The sequence below is a fragment of the Ruditapes philippinarum genome, unplaced genomic scaffold (assembly GCF_026571515.1).
Source record: "Ruditapes philippinarum isolate M1 unplaced genomic scaffold, ASM2657151v2 ctg4080_1_1_1_1, whole genome shotgun sequence".
Classification (NCBI taxonomy): domain Eukaryota; kingdom Metazoa; phylum Mollusca; class Bivalvia; order Venerida; family Veneridae; genus Ruditapes; species Ruditapes philippinarum.
The window spans coordinates 66,280-85,170 of NW_026854827.1; the positions used below are offsets into that span (position 1 = coordinate 66,280).

Consider the following 18,891-nt stretch of genomic DNA (forward strand, 5'->3'; position numbering starts at 1 on the left):
CGGCAGTCAGCGATACGGTGGCATATAGCGTTTCATCAGTGTGTGTGTGCGTGTGTGTGTGTGTGTGTGTGCGTGTGTACCTCTAGTTTCTCCGATCTCAACCAAACTTGCCAAGATTGTTCCTTTGGTGAAATTGTTCAAAGAATTCTATTCCATGTAGAAATGAATTAAGTGTATTAATGCGTTGGCATAGCATTTTTACACAACGGCAATCTTGTTTCTTAATTATTGTCATTATTTTGGATTGGCTATTTAGAGTTACAATCAGAGAAAATTGTGTAATATCTTGCAAATTTTTAACAATTTACTTACAGAACGGTATCACTTTTTCCAGGATTACATGAATGACATTTTAAGATTAAAACTGGTATAATTATCATCAACTGGATCATTATTATATAAATTACCTGTACTATGACTGTAATACATATCCTGACTAAAGATATGAGCCGCACCTTGACAAAATCAACATAATGCGTTTGACCAGCCTGCGCAGTCTGATCAGGATCAATTATAATGCTGTTCGCTTACAAACCCTATTATAAGTAGAGAAACTGAAAGCAAACAGCATGGATCCTTACCAGCGCAGGCTGGCATGGATCAATGCTGGTCGCAAACGCATTATGTTGGTTTTGTAATGGCGCGGCTCATATGTTCTTTTTATGTTTATATTTTAATAAAACATTGTATTAAAGGTGTTTAAATATTTTTACTTAAATTTTTTAAACTTAAATCAAATACATCTTCAAAAACTAAATAATATATATAATTGTTTTTAATGCTAGTTTGATACATATTATTATGTTTCTAAGCCGGTATTAGTATATTCTATGTACAAGCTTTATGTTTCATATTTTTAACACAATCGAGTACCTTTTCTTTCATTAAAAAAAGACACTAAAATATTTGATATGAAGGATCTTATACAGTTGCCATATAAAACTGTATCAAACAAGTTCAAGAATTTTTTAAAAAGTAGGCCTCTGTCAAGCCTTTCTTGGACGAGTTTAATACAATTTTGCAACACAATTACATGAAATGAAACCAAACTTGAAATTCTTTTTTATCACATGACTATAAAATTTACTTGTTTTGACAGGTATTATGTAACACCTGTGTAATCGAAAAATTAACTAATAGTTTTACTACATATACATGGAAAACAAGCGATTTTATGCGATATGTTTATTTAAAAATATTCTAATCACAAAATATAAATTTAGCAATATATCACATATATAGATTCAAATGGACGGACTGTACTACCTGCTAAAAACATTAAAATAACTAGAATTAAACATTAAATACACATCTTAAATAGAATAAAATTTACATACATGAAACATAAAATTTAGAGTAAACGCGCGTTTACTTGGACTGATAAGATTCTACATTTGGGTAAACATATACTTGAACCAATAAAATTCTACATTATGTAAACGTACCCTCATGTAGAATTTTATCAGTTCAAGTAAATGCAATACATATATTGATTTGAAAAAAATATTTTCAAAATTCTGAAAAAGAAAAAATCATACCTTACTTATGTTAATGAAGAATATTTTAAGATTTGTAATTTACCTTCCAAACAATAGCTTTATTTACCACAGCTTAAACTTTTTATAATATGACGTAAGACTTTATTAACCAATTACTTGCGATAAATAATTGTACCCATGTGACAAGTGCACACCAAGATCAGCTGACTTTTCTTCTGTGTTGTTCTGCATTGTTAATCAGTCGATATTTATTTTGAAATTTAATCAAAAATGTCCAAATTGAATAATGTATATGTCAATTTAAGATATTTAGCAATGTAAGAGTTAAACTGCCAATGAAAGCACTACAAATTCACCTCTATCAAAACACCTATACATTTATCAATACAAGAAATTCAAACACTTCAAGGCACAATATGCCTCAGACAAGAATAATTTTTTCCTTCTTAAGGAAGGGCATACATCAGTTTTATAATATTTAAATCATTATTTAATGTAATGTGAAAATTTGAAACACTATAATAGGTTTCCCAAATGTTTTAAGAAGGCATATTTAACTTTCCAAATATGAAATGTTATTTAGTAGTAATTATGCCTGTTTATCTATAACATCTTGTGCATTGAATTTTTGTATAACTTACTGATTTTCTGAAGTCTAGCAAATCCAACGAGAAATATGATAAAATAGGTTTTACCCTTTCTAGCTAAAGCTAGGGTCTTTAAAAAAAAAACTTCTAAAATTCTATTTGAATGACCCTGTTGATATCTTACATCATAGCACATTTTTACTGTATACTATGAAATATGAGTTGAATAATACTTAATAACCTTTAACATAATTTGCATACATTGTATTGACCTTTTTGAGCGAAGTGAGCAGAAAAATATAAATAATTATATCAAATTCTTTCAAAATAATAGTAAAAATAAGGTATTGAGGGTTTGCTTGGATAATGTAGTGAGGGCGCCGGTTGAGCTCTAGATCCGCCCGGCTATTTTATACCTATTCTATTTATAGTCAAATTGGGTTTCTTGTTTAAGGTCACATTACACGTACGTTGCACTGGATTTCAAAGCGAAAGTTCACACTAAGAAAGAACAATATATAACTTTGCAACATTTAATTTTTATGTCTACAGTTGTAAAAATATGCTGATGATTAGTTTACGGATTTAAACATTTCTGAACACATCGTTTAAGGACTGATCGACGGATTTTTTCAAGAAAGTAATAATGATAAAAGGAAATCATAGTTAGAAAAGGTAAAACCTATTTTATCATCGAACGAACGAACGAACGAACAAATTTATTTCACATAAACTTTACAGTTTCTAGTGGCTAGCCACTACATTTTACAAATTAACATATAGGTGTACATAGAACATACAATTTTGACAAATATCAATTATGTATACTAAAAGGATTAGGATATAATAATATAAGAAATTAAATTGATCTAATATTTATGGTGATGGACTATACATGTAACAAAATGTACATGTTTGTTTTATATCATGTCATATATCATCATAAGTAATAAGAAACATCATGGTATCAATTCGTTTCGCTAAAATCTATAATAACATGTTTTGCGTTATAAATTATTTAATTTTAAATCAGCATATTAATAATACATTTTTTTCGCTTGCTTTATGTTTTTCATGCCATTTAATATTCTACTAACAATTCGTTTGATGTAAAAAGATACCATATGTTTCTATTTGTTTCATATGCAAAATACAATGCCATATAAAAGTATATAATTAAAACACTGAGCACTCGTTGGATTACTATCATATAATATGCATTTTTCGTGGTAACATTAACTTTACTTTTTTCTTCAATGAATGTAGCATTTTTGAAAATTCGCTCGATATAAGCGATTGCTTCACTTTCTGTTGATGTTTTTTTTTTTTATTTTAAAATACTCATTCTAATCCATCGTTTGCTCACTTTCTTATACACATAGTTTTGATATATACAATCTTCTTTGTTTTAAATTATATATTTCTGAAAAATGCATTTAGGATGTGCTTTATACAATCTATAAAGTTTTACATCTTTGTCATTAACAAGCATCATATTTACAAATGATATATTACAAACAATTAAATGTAAATCAGTTGTTGGATCGTAATAATCTACTCGTACGTATTTCTAGTGATTCATGTATAAATTTTGCTAACATGACAATAATTGACTTGTTTTTAGATGACAACAATTGTGTAAATTTAAACATACTTGGCTTTGTTCTAAAATAATTCTTGATATACTTTAGTCTAATAGAATGATATGCCGGGCAATTAAAAACAAAATGGAACTCGTCTTCTATTTCATTACCATTACATATTTGACATACTCTAAGATTTCTCTCTAATCTATCTCTCCCATATCTGCCGGTCTGGATTCTTAGACTATGTGCGGATATACGCAACTTTGCAAATCCGATCCGTAAGTTACGAGATGCGATATTGTTTAAATATGGTTCCATTTCTAATGTATCTTTTACATATTTATACAAATTTAAAACCTCCATATTGTTGATACTAGTTCGCCATTCTTGTGTAAATTCGTCTATCAAACGTTGCTTAAACATACTAAGAAACGCATAATCAATAGGAAGGTTTACATTTCTAATGCTTATAACTTCATTCCATTTATATAAAAATCCATATTTAGACAATAGAGTTTTTACATTTGTAAACCAATTAGATTTACCATTTAAACAATCAATTAAGTCCGACTCAACTATAGCCTTTATAATAACATTTTCACTATGGCATAATTTGAGCCAGTATATTACTATACTAACATATCTATTTATGTACAAGGGATATCTCCCTAACTCGACGACTGTCTCACTCCCAATAATATCTTACAAAATTTAATATGTAAAGTTTCTAATTGTTTTGATTTCACAAAACCCCATATTTCACATCCATAGTTTATTGTAGACTTAACAAACGAATCAAATAGTTGTAAGGCTACTTTCGGCAACGTATCGTGTTTCTTTAAATTTGCTATGAGTGAACTCATTGCTTTAAGACCTTTACCATACAAATTTTGGGTATTTAATGAAAAATTTCCTGTATAGTTAAAAGTAACACCTAAATAGTTAAAATCATTAACATTTTCAAGAATACATGCATTTTCACCGTAGAACCACTTTTCCCTATTTTTCAAGCCTCCCCGCTTTCTTAATACCATACATTTTGATTTATCTACATTTACCTGTAGTCCCCAAGTATAACAATACTCATATAATTTATTTAGTGACGATTGCAACTCAGACGGATTTGTTGCTAGAATAACCATGTCGTCAGCGAATAGTAATAATATGATACATAACTCATTTAAAGTAAGCCCACAGTTTACTCTATCTTGCAAGTATAGCTCAAGATCTTCAATAAACAAGGAGAACATAATCATAAACATATCATCTTTCTCGTGGGAAACATTTTTTTTTCAGTTTTTTTAAATGTATGTTTGTTACTTTGCTAAATTCATCAACTTATTATTAAACATTATACTCTATAAATCGTGTTCGTTGAAGTCTCTGTAGCTACCTCATCTTAAAAGATTTACTATATATTTTTACAGATTTGATAACTGTTACAATTCACAGTATTGAACTGTTTAACAAAGTTTTAAGCTAGTTTTTTCGGTATTTGTAGTTAGACGGAATTTCAAAACTTTTTGTCTCAGGCTTAAATTTGCATACAAATGATTTATCAGATGTAAATGTTATTTTACTATAATTAAATATGATATGTCTGCTATTGTTTTCCACTTTAATTATAATTTTTTAATGTACTATAACCTTATATAATAGTCAATGTCTTTTCTATTTTATCTAAAACGTAATTCATTTGACTATTTATAGAAATGTTTTTCGTGTGATATATTTAGCTGTAAAATTTCTTAAGCTGTTTCTATTTATAATGAAAACGGTTTACACTAGATGCTACGAAACGAAAGGTAAGCAAAAAGTGGCATCCATACAACATAACAAGCGTTAGTTTGGATATAATTTAAAGCTATTCTTATAATTTACGCCTAGTGTAACCTTGTTAAACTCAGTAGATATCACTCACTTTTTAGTTCACTATAAAACGTATAAAACTATTGCATGTTTATAGAAAATCGGTTTGTTTATATGAACTCAGCTTAAGTAACATGTAACTTTTTAATTTATTTTAACCACTTAACAGTGTAAGGAGGCAGGGTTCCCGAAGGACCATAAAAAATATAACAACACTGAAGTGTAGTATGTGGCATTTTTTACGGCTGCCATACGGTAGAATTTTTTGGTATAGCATAATAAAATACAAGAAAAGCATTAATGCAAAGCATCAAAGGGCGTCCAAGCAAGAAATGCAGAAAGTGAAAATGAACTAGTAGACATATGATGTCAAGATATTCTTATAAACTTTTCAATGGTTAATTGGTTTTTACCAGAATGAACGGACGGAAGACATTGTTCATTATGAACTTTGATTGGCATTATTACTTGTTATTTCTTTATGATTGTGATTATTAATAGCAACGGATATACATTTATACAATCATTTATAATCCATATGTGTAACGCATGATCAACACCACACTTGTGGAATTGTCCCTTATTATGTAATCGCTATTAGCGACCGGAAGACCCCCTCTTAAGGTATCTGTTAACACTTAGTAAAAATATGACACTGGTTATATTACCATGTTATGTTGAGCATTATTGTTTATTATACAATAATTGTAATATCTATTTAAATAACAAAAATACAGATTTTATAAATATTGTTTTCCTCTCTTTTTGTGTTTTTATGTGCTATTTTAATACTGAGTTTTTTACGTTTACTACTCTTTTTTATTAAAATTGTAAAATAAATTTTAAGAATTCAATTGTCATATTATAACGACGATTATAAGTCAAAACTTAACTGGAAAAAGTCAGTAAATTATTGTTAATCTTTCAATATATAATATTGTTTATTCTTAAACCATGTACATGTACATTTGTATTTTTCTTCATCATTTTTTAAATTATCAATCAAATAAATAATTAATAAAATCTAATTTGTAACTTTGAATAATTCCTCGGCCTTTACTAAACACGAATAACAAATTAAATAAACATTTTCAAAGTTGATAGTGTCATATTAAAACCATAAAACTGTACCTTTTTTCACAATTATTGTACATATTTATTGTTTTTATCTCATATAGATAAAATGAAACATGCTATTGTTGTTGTTGGTTTTTTTTTTCGAATTGTATGTTTATGTATAATAATAATCAATAAATTTGAGAGTTGATCTAACCAAACTAAGTGACAAACATTCATTTTGGAAAAAAGCTTATTTATCTGTAAAATATTTGTTCTGTTCTGTAACGATATCAAACATCTACTCCAAAACCGGGAGAGACCGGACAATAAACGTGTGGTCACTAGTATCCCGGTCAAAATAGACCGGGAGAGACCGGAATTACCGATAGGAGTACATCCCTCTATAAATAGATTTTCGGAATATTTAGGTCATCAACGCATCATTCTATTTTAACATACCATGATAACCCACTGTGTACTACAAATTGATAAATAAATCAAAGCACTGCAAGCACTGAGGTATACATTGCTTGACATCAAGACCATGTGATTTTAATCTACTGAACTCAATAGAAGTCATCTTCTGGTTACAATCAATTTCGAACACAAATCTAGGCTTATTTCTTCTCAAGTTATTAATAGGACAGGAAAGAGGTGTTGTTCCTACAGACTAGTGCTGTGTTTTTTCAAGGCAAGACTATATGGTTTGCGAAATTGAAGAGCAATACAGAAATCAGTTTGCAAAGACCGGTTTATTATCTGCAGTATACAATGCTGAAATAGTAAAATAGAGTCTTCAGTGTTTTTATCTATTACTTTAAAAACAAGACCAACATGTGGGTTTGTAGTCTACAAAAATGTGGTATTGAATCAATCAGCAAGACTTAAAAGTTAGGTGAACATTTTTGTTTACATGCAAAACGCATTCACTGGAAAAAATGCACTCCATAGTGCAATTATTGATTCAAAATAAAAGCATTTGTACTTGACAAAATTTAGGCATCAAAGCCCTAAGCTCTAGCCTTGTACATTCTTAAATTTTTACTACAAGTACATTACGAAAATTAATGACTCCCCCCACGCCCAACCCTCCCACAAGGCAAATTTTATCCCAGGGCTAAAATTAAAACAATCTTGGTAGAGGTCGACTACACAATGCTTCATGCCAAATATCTTACCTCTTGTCTTTGTCAATTCAGAGGGGAATACTGTTTAAGTCTTTTTTCTATACATGTATATACATTTAAGGAAATCCTAAGACACCATGGTGCCTGTTAAACCTTGTACCTTCAGACAAGATTTTTTTTAAAGTTTTTTACTATATACATACCATATAATGAAAACCCAAAAAGACTCCTTGGCAGAGCCATTTTGACCCCAGGGCTATAATTTGAACAATAGTGATAGAGGTTTATTACACACGTAAAGGTTTCATGACAAATATCAAACATCTAGCCTTTGTCAATCCAGAGGAGAATATTTTTTAAGTTTTTTTTTCTATACATGTTTATACATTTAAGGAAAACCTATGACACCCTGGTGCTATTTCACTAGGGGCAACATTTGAACAACTTTGGTAAAGGACGTACTTATGATATTATTTACCAAGTATCTAAGCTCTAAGCCTTAAACCTTCTGATAAAAAGATTTTTAAAAAAGTTTTTGCTATATACATATAAGGAAAACCTTAATATATGACCCCAGGGGTGAGGCTAATTTTGACCCTTGGGCTGTAACGTGAATAATCTTGGTAGAGGTTAACTACCAAATGTTTCATGACAAATATCTAACCTCTAGTCTTTGTCTTTGAGAAGATTTTAAGTTTTAACTACATACATATCAGGAAAATCTATGAACCCTAGTGCAGGGCTAATTTGACACCCAGGGTATAATGTGAAAATCTTGTGAATGTCTACCAGACAATGCCTTTTGCAAAATATCTATGCTCTAGGCCTCATTTAAGTCTTTGAATAACTTTGGAAGCCCTTTACTCATGGAACAACCCTGTCAAGTTTGGTTGAAATTGGACAAGATGTTTTCAAAAGATGTTAACTATATAATGTATAAAACACACACACATGCAAGCATGCATGCACACACACACACACAAAAAAGGGGAATCGCTATATGCCAACACAGCATCTACATGCATCAGACCAGCAGTCCAACACATTTTCAAAAAATAAAATGACCATTACATTGTTGATGTGTTGAAAGCCTTGTGAAATTTAATAAAATTAAGCTTTATAATATCTAGAATAAACTTTCATTTTTTCATTCCTAACTGTAAACAAACAATATGAGGTATGGTACATGTTATGGTCAACCAAGTGGATCTCATTGGAGCTAGGTGGAGAGGAGTGTGGGAATCCAAAGATTAGTAAATCATGTTTGCTTACTGAGTTCATCAGAAAGTATTTAAGCACTAAGTTGAAATTTATATGGCATAATGCACTTTATGTGTGTTAATATGCTATATATCAAAATTAAATACTCTGTATCTTTTTTTTTGTTAACTATAAACTTAAAGAATTAATAAATTTCTTTTATATAATCTATGAATTCAGTTTATAGTATCTTTTTTGGTTTGACTTTTATCACAGTCTGTGCTTTTTTGTGATATCATACTATTGTTTCCAGCACCTTTACTCCAAGTAAGCAAATGAAGTAATTGAAGACCAGGAACTTAGGAACTTCCTTTCTGAGTGGGGGATCTGAACATCACTGTCTGTCCTGTCCACCATGTCTCGATATCGGATTTGTCAATGTCTTGGTACAGACCACCCTGTCTCATGGTCTGCAAGGTCCTGCATGTATGGCCAGCTGGGACTGTTTAATGTCACCGAGGAGAACTCCATATAGTTTTTTGACAATCAATAAATATTTTACAATCCAATAGGAAAAAAAAATTCATGTAGTATCTTTTTTAGCTAAATCCTTTCAAGCTATCATCATCGTGTACAATAAAACTTACTGGTAAGGAGTTAATTAAGGGCTTCTCCCCCAATACAAAAAAGGTCAAATTAAGAAGTAGTACTGTTACAATGCCTTATCAAAAATAAAGTCACATGCATATATAGACAATAACTAAATATTTAACAATATTGATTTAATACAAATAAATCATTAATATATGCAGTCCAGCCATTAATGAGCTGAAAATATTTATCAATATCAAAGAGTGAGAAAATGAAATGCAGCCTGACTAAAACTCAAACCAGAGACACTCAGAATACCATACCTCAGAACTACCAAAAAACCCAGAACCCTTGGAATACCATACAGCAGCTCTACAGCTTAAATATTTTCAGTCTCATAGTTCTATGCATTGACATAATCCACAGCATATTGAAATTTTTCCTTTTTCATTGGCACACTTAATGACTCAGTTATGAACCATCATAAACATATATTGAACCCTAAAAGTAACAGGGTGAAAATATCACAGGGTGAGAAATATGTGCAGTTTGACCGGAATCAAACCTGAATCAGAATATTATACATGTATGTGGGCTGTACTGACTCACTCAGCTGAGCTATCTAGCTGCTGGCAATGTCAATAATCTATTACACATGGGCATAGAAGTCAAAGAAATATTCATTGATAATGACCCATTATTTAAAGTAAATCATATTAGAAACATCCCTTGAAAATGATATTTTTTCATTTTTGACCCACAGTTATTACCACTACCTCCTAATGGGCCTAAGTAAACTGAGCCTGCAGAATTTTATAATTTTGCTGTCTGTCAGACATGGCAATTTCTTATGGGTTTCATCTTTATCTCCATTTGAAGGGATGTAACTCATGTTTACTAAAAAGTTTGTTCTTATCTGTCTATCTTAGCCATTACAGACTATTCTAGCTGTATATAAACATAAAAAATATTTTATATTAACAAACAAAACATAATAAGATGAAAAATTTACCAGTTGGACAAATTCATCAAATGGATGGAGGTCCAGGAATGATGAATATGGATAGAAATATTTTTTTTGACTGGCTTTATGTACCTTCTAGTTATCATTGTGGCAAGGAATTTTATAATTATTCAGTTAAACCTGGTTTTTCAGTTAAGATTTCATCATAAAAAGATCTTCAGGACTCTAAATAAATTCATATTTGTGGTATCAGGGGAAATTAAATTACTATTTGTGCTAAATCTGATCATAAACATCAATCTAAATATTTAGAATGTACCTGTGTTGAGTATCATATTTCACTCTTCACTTTGGTTATCCCAGGTCAACCCTCTTTTTTTACTACTGGCTTTAATTTAACTGCCCATGCAATCATAAGCTCATATAATAAATGATATATGGCTAATAATTTTACCTTATATATATATCAATAGTCTAAGGAGTTATGTAAAAAAATGTTAAGGGTGGCTCAGCCTGACTGAGTGATTGGATTGTAAATAACATATTTCAAAATATATTTCTGGACTCAACATGCTTTCAAAACTCTGTAAGAAAACTGTCAAATGATGAATAATTATCTGGATTTGTTACCCAAAATCTGTGTGATTCTAGCACTTCATTTTTTCTAGGATTGCAATAGCTTTCTATTTTGTCAAATAATTTTTTCACTTTCAGTTTATGTTCTGCATTTGCCCATGTAAATTGATAACTTTAGGTCCAGCACACAGGCGCTAGTCACATAATCAAATATTTTACATAATCGGTCTATATATATCTTTATATACATATATAGACCGATTATGTAAAATATTTGATTATGTTACTAGCGCCTGTGGTCCAGCATAGTGTAATAGGATATTTACTTGTATCTTTTCATCTTTCTCAGCATTTCCAATGGCAGTCAACACTGGTAAAGTAAATTTCCATTGGCGCTTCCATTTGATAAAGTTATGTGATATGTTACCATTTCAACATCTAAATGTCCAGGGGGTCTAAACATATCTGCCATGATTGTCAGTTCGAATAATACCGATTACGAAGGCTAAATTCGAATAATATTGAGTACAAATCCTTAGTTCGAATAATATTGAGTACGAATCTTCCCCTTCCCGAAAATGGCTTTTGGACGATATATTTCACTAAAGTGGCAGAAATACTTCACACTGCAGGTGTGAAACAAATAATTGCATACTCCTCCGATGCCACCACGTTGATAGGGTTCTATTATATGCAATTATATGACAATTCGTCAGAACGTTAACTTTAATCCATTCATACAGACGCTTACAATGTTACATAACACTAAATAAGACATATATATCTGTATATGCTCGTTTTCTAAAACAGTTTGAAATAGAAAAAGTATGCAAGTCTATATTTAAAAGTAAATAAGGTTTATTAAACAGATTTAATATTAATTTTGGGTGTTGGACATATTTTTATACAGAGTCTGTCGTAATTCATTCATTCTTGCACGCGCATGCGTCGATACGAAGTTTGAAGCGTAGGTTTACACAATGCTTTTATGAATGAAATAGAAATTTTCATATTTTTTGCTTTCATGTTTAGAAAATGTTTATTTGAACTGAAAGTGCATAGTTTTGAACTTTCAAAGCTTATTGACCACTATGCAAACAGTATATTAATAAAAAGTGATCTTAATGTGACAATCCTGCAAAATGAGGATCTACTTTTATCGAGGTTTCATCCAAAGGTGGATGTTGTTCAGCAAAACACGTTAGGTGTACTAAATCTGAAATACAGCTATAACTCTGTATACATTGCAAGCAATGTATACAAAAAACCGAAGAGACGGAAAAGGTTATTGCATTTGAAAATGTTTGCATTGCGAAATCCTCCAGTTCGCTATTCCTTGTACATATCGCGACATTTCATTTTGAATTAAGCACCCTCATACCGATCGAAATGATCGGCTTTTATTATGACCGACTAAAAGGCTCGAGAAGTTGCTGTCGCCCTTTCACAAAATCTGATTTCATTCCAGAAAGGGGCGCCGCGCTTCGGCGCGGACGCCAACAAACTCATATATAGAGATTGGGTAAGATAAACATTTTTTTAGAGTTAATGTCGAGAAATTTAGACTGAAAAAGATATAAGATTAATTCACTTTATACATTTTGCTTAACCACTGAACATATTATTCTTTGAAAAGTAAGGTTTAATTGGAATTAATCAAAACTTTAGTGCCATAAGGGTTTACAATTAAAAATCCAATTAAATGCAGTTTTTAATCATGGTCAATAAATTAATATTTTCATGTATGCTAACATAACAGAATGCCAGAATATTTATCATATTTATCCTAAAAAAATCTTGTAATGTTATTGTAAATGAGGAAAAGTAAATAAGGTGTTATTACTGTAAAACACTTATTTTTTGCGAGAACCTTATTTCGCGAATTTGAGGCAAAATGTCCAAAATAATTATTTGGCGTCAACATGAATTCGCGTCTTCCCGAAAAATGTGAAACCGGAAACCCTATGTCATTCGGATATTTTCTGTCCTGTGCGTTCACGAACTTTGCGTCTTTATTGTTCGACGAATGCATTTATATCTGTATCGATTTTTCTGATACCTTGCTAATCTTCTTGTTAAGTGAAACCGTCTGTCTAAAAATATGTCGATAAAGTTTGATAATTAATTGATATGTGTTCACTGTGTTTGTCAAAGTGTTAAAGTTTCACTGATTAGCCATTCAAAGGCAAGCAGTCGAAAATCAAATAAACGGTACTGTAATGGACAGTTCCGGTGTTTACAGTTTAATGTAAATTGGCTAACTTGTTATCCAATCGCTACACTGAGATAATATATATATAGTCACTGGTTGACCTGGTTTGCACAAAAGAACATATGCTTATGTTTGAGATACTGTTTGTGAGCAGTTGACCTAGCAATTAATGGAAAAGGTGTGGCTAAATGTTCCGCTACAAAAAACCGGAAAGGTCCATTTGCCTAACCTGTAGCACGGATTTGTAATATAAATCCGTGCCTGTAGTAAACGATTATGTTTATCATGTATTTAAAGAAATTGCTTGGCATAATTAGTGTTCACTTGTTTTTCCATCAATGCTTGTCATCGTCTGAAATAATGAAATAACTAACTTCAAAGTACCTTTGAGATGTATTTTAACTATTTATAAAAATACTTGAAAAAATAACATCAAAAAATCATATCTATCAATATATCTGACGTCATACCTAGACAGATAAATAACTGACCAACCCATTGCGCATTTTTTTCTTTTTCACCAGAATTGTTTATGTCTGTGTACATTTCTTGTCTGAAGATGTTTTTTTTCCTTGTAAACATCCCAGATATCTTCAAATTTTACTTCCTAATCAAAGGTGCTTATCGCATTGATTTGACCTAAAATATGTTCAATCTTGTTATTTCATCCCAGCATTTTATTTTTACTTAATATATAATGTAATATGAGCTAGTTAGATTTACTCAACGCAAAAGTTATATCTTACAGTCGTATATTGACCTTTTCAGGAGATCGGACAGTAAAAATATACATTTATTAAATTATTATAAGAATAATAGTAAAACATTAAAAATAAGATATTGAGGGATTGCCTTGAAACTTTCAGGGGTTGTAAGGTGAGCAGCATCTTCCCCCTTTTACCGCCCCGGCTATAATAATGTATTCTATAGCATGATATTTTTAGCGTGGAAAATCCAAAAACTGTTTCTATTTATAGTCAAAATGGGTTTCTGGTTTAATCATAAATTGGGTGACATATTGGACAACGCTGCTAGTGAATTTTAAGAGGAAAACTATGGCTTGAAAAACACGAATTTTTGTGAACAATATATTATTTTGGCTACGTCTACTAGCGTAAAAATATGTTGAAAATGGGTTAACGGATTAAACTCTAGTCTGAACACCTTAAATAGTTAAAAGATCAGGGTTCATTAGACAGACTTAATCATTGGACTAGTGTAATACTTTCCAGTGAAGCAATACTAATAAAAGAAAATTATTGTTAGAAAAAGGTAAGTTAAAATTTACTGACGTGCCAAAGCAAGATTCTGAGAAATTTCCGTTCTGGGTCACAATCTCGCTTAGTCGAGATATTGCCCAGACACAAATATAGCACAATATCTCGTCGCACGGTACAATTAGTTGGACTTGAAAAAGGTAAAACCTATTTTATCATATTTCTCATTTCAAAAAGAGGGAGAGTAATCTTACTTATATAGTTTAGTCAGTTAACTCCCTTTGATAATCGAATTATTTGATTTTATTCATAGTGAGAGGTCCCGGGTTCGAATCCAGGTCCAGATTTGAAAATATTTTAGAGTCTTTTTCAGTTATAAAATCAATAGTAACTCTGGCTTAGAAACATATAATAATGTGTATCATACTATTATAATTAGTCGTAAAAACAATCATATATATTTTTTACAACTTATCTATTTAGTTTTTGAAGATGTGTTTGCAGAATGACGTATGATTCCATGATGTACTGATATTTCGTAGGTAAAATTTAGTAAAACTTGTCGTTGATTATGCATTTTTAACACATTCAGAAACAGTAAAAATGTCTGAAATGACCAATTTCTCTTTCTTTAAATTTTTGTTCACATTGATTCTTAAACATTTGCCCGTTACTTAACATACGTAGCACGGTTAATGCATCCTTGATTTGAATGCTTTCAGTACTTAAATATATAAACTCATAACCTGCTTAAACTGAAAGTGATATACCTTAAAGAAAGATATGCTTTAATTCTTTTTTATATTAATGCAAAGGTTGCGCGTTAAACAGTCCCCCCGCCTTTTTTTACAGAATCATGTATGGCTCGTCAGATCCATGTGTAAGGGTATCTAGAAAAACTTAAATCAAATACATCTTCAAAAACTAAATAATATATATAATTGTTTTTAATGCTATATAGTTTGATACATATTATTATGTTTCTAAGCCCGAGTTTCAAACTGGCATTAGTATATTCTATGTACAAGCTTTATGTTTCATATTTTTAACACAATCGAGTACCTTTTCTTTCATTAAAAAAAAGACACTAAAATATTTGATATGAAGGTTCTTACATAGTTGCCATATAAAACTGTATCAAACAAGTTCAAGAATTTTTTTAAAAAGTAGGCCTCTGTCAAACCTTTCTTGGACGAGTTTAATACAATTTTGCAACACAATAACATGAAATGAAACCAAACTTGAGATTCTTTTTTATCACATGACTATAAAATTTACTTGTTTTGACAGGTGTTATGTAACTAACACCTGTGTAATCGAAAAATTAACTAATAGTTTTACTACATATACATGGAAAACAAGCGATTTTATGCGATATGTTTATTTAAAAATATTCTAATCACGAAATATAAATTTAGCAATATATCACATATATAGATTCAATTGGACGGAGTGTACTACCTGCTTAAAACATCAAATTTACTAGAATTAAACATTAAATACACATCTTAAATATAATAAAATTTACATACATGAAACATAAAATTTAGAGTAAACGTTTACTTGGACTGATAAAATTCTACATTTGAGTAAACATATACTTGAACCAATAAAATTCTACATTATGTAAACGTACCCTCATGTAGAATTTTATCAGTTCAAGTAAATGCAATACATATATTGATTTGGAAAAAATATTTTCAAAATTCTGAAAAAGAAAAAATCATACCTTACTACTGTTGATAAAGAATATTTTAAGATTTGTAATTTACCTTCCAAGCAATAGCTTTATATAACACAGCTTAAACTTTTTATAATATAACTTAGACTTTATTAACCAATTGCTTGCCGTAAAATAATTGTACCCATGTGACCAGTGCAGACCAAGAAAAGCTGACTTTTCTTCTGTGTTGTTCTGCATTGTTAATCAGTCGGTATTTATTTTGAAATTTAATAAAAAAATGTCCAGATTGAATAATGTACAAGTCAATTTAAGATATTTAGCAATGTAAGAGTTAAACTGCCAATGAAAGCACTACAAATTCACCTCTATCAAAACACCTTTACATTTATCAATACAAGAAATTCAAACATCTCAAGGCACATTATGCCTCAGACAAGAATATTTTTTTCCTTCTAAAGGAAGGGCATACATCGGTTTTATAATATTTAAATCATTATTTAATGTAATGTGAAAATTTGAAACACTATAATAGGTTTCCCAAATGTTTAAAGAAGGCATATTTAACTTTTCAAATATGAAATGTTATTTAATAGTAATAATTCCTGTTAAACAATGCCTGTTTATCTATGACATCTTGTGCATTTAATCTTTAGTTTAAATTTAAAGTTACTGATTTTCTGAAGTACAGCAAACTCCACGAGAAATATGATAAAATAGGTTTTACCCTTTCTAGCGAAAGCCAGGGTCATTCAAACATAAACTTCTAATATTCTATTTGAAAGACCATGTTGATATCTTACATAATAGCACAATTTTTACTTTATACTATGAAATATGAGTTGCTTAATACTCAATAACCTTTCGCATAATTTGCAATCATTGTATTAACATTTTTGAGCGAAGTTAGTAGAAAAATATACATATATTAAATTCTTTCAAAATAATAGTAAAAATAAGGAATTGAGGGTTTGCTTGAATAATGTAGTGAGGGCGCCGGTTGAGCATACCGCCTCCCCTCTAAACCCGCCCGTCTATTTTATATACCTATTCTATTTATAGTCAAAATGGGTTTCTTGTTTAGGTCACATGACGCGTACATTGCAGTGCATTTTAAAGCGAAATTCACACTAAGAAAGAACAATAAATTACTTTGCAACACTTACATTTTATTTCTACAATTATAAAAATATGCTGAAAATTGGTTTATGGATTAACACTATTTTGAACACATCGTTAAAGGACTGATCGACAGACATTTTCCAATAAAGTAATAATGATAAAAGGAAATTAAAGTTAGAAAGGTAAAACCTATTTTATCATCTTTCTCGTGGGAATTGCTAGATGTATTAATTTTTTTTTCTTTTTTTTAAATGTATGTTTGTTACTTTTGCTAAATTCATCAAATTATTATACACTATAAAACGTGTTCGTTGAAAGTATCTGTAGCTACCTTATCTTAGTCTGTTTACTATATAATTTTTTCAGATTCGTTTACTGTTACAAGTTGTAAAACTGGTGTTAAACATTTTGGTATTGATAATTATCATATGTAAGTATTATTTTACTATAATTAAATATGTTTTTGCTATTGTTTTTCACTAAACTATACTATGAACTTATATATAAATCAATGTAATTTCTATTTTATCTTACACGTAATTTATCTGGCTATTTTTAGAAATGTTTCTTTAGATACTGTATCGTGTGTATATTTAGCTGTAAAATTCCATAGTTTGTTTCTATTTATAATGAAAACGGTTTTCCGGTTTTCTAATGGACAATTATTTTCGCTCCAGTAGGTAAAGGTTGCATCAGTATAACATAGCAGCGTCAGTTAGGATGTAATTTTAATGAGAAAGTAAAAAAAAACTATTCTTATATTACCGACTTGTGTGTAACCCTGTTAATCTCAATATATTATAACTGGCTTTTTATGTCACCATTAAACGTATCAACTAGTATTAAGTTATATAACCGGCGTATCACATATTGATAAGAGGTTACACGTTATAGTTAATATAGTAAATCTCCCTATTAATTATGGAGATTGCTCAATAATGTACTTAATAGTTGATTGCGAATCTGAGAAGTTAAGTGTGTCTAAATATTACATATGATAAATAATGATCAATTAAACTATTTGGACTTGTTAGTACCCTGGCTGGATTACATAATGGATTCTTTATGTTAAGCTAGATTATTAATCGTTTTAACATTCTTTCACAGTATTGCTAATACCAAGTGAGCATCAGCTCAAATTCAAATTTATTATGTGCATGGTACTAATATTTTTTTAAGGAATTATGCTTATTACTGACTTGTTTTGCCATATGTAGTTTTCGTGTAAAATAACCTTTAGCCCCCAGGGTCACATTAAATTTTATTTAATGAATGAAACTTATTTTATGGGTAAAAAGGAAATATATTCAGTCGATAAAATAATGATGCTATATAATAGAAATGTCAGAATATTTTTCATATTTATGCTAAAGTATCTTTTAATTTCATTTTTAATGAGGAAAAGTAAATTCAGCGTCTTTTTGTCTTGTATTAAAAGAAATTGCTTGACATAATTTGTGTTCATTTGTTGTTTTATTTCAATGTATTGTCATCGTATGAAACAATGAAATAAGAAACTAAAAGGTACCCTCATTTGTATTTTACCAACCAAATTTGAAACACTATTCAATCTTTGTGTTGTTATAAAAAATTTTAAATAA

At 30.0% G+C, this 18,891-nt stretch overlaps 1 protein-coding gene across 2 annotated transcripts in view; it reads left to right on the top strand.

Annotated features, from left to right (window-relative positions):
- The window catches only part of LOC132741210 (uncharacterized), a 55,326-nt gene that overhangs the window by 27,531 nt on the left and 8,904 nt on the right, over window positions 1-18,891 (top strand). The window lies entirely within an intron of this gene.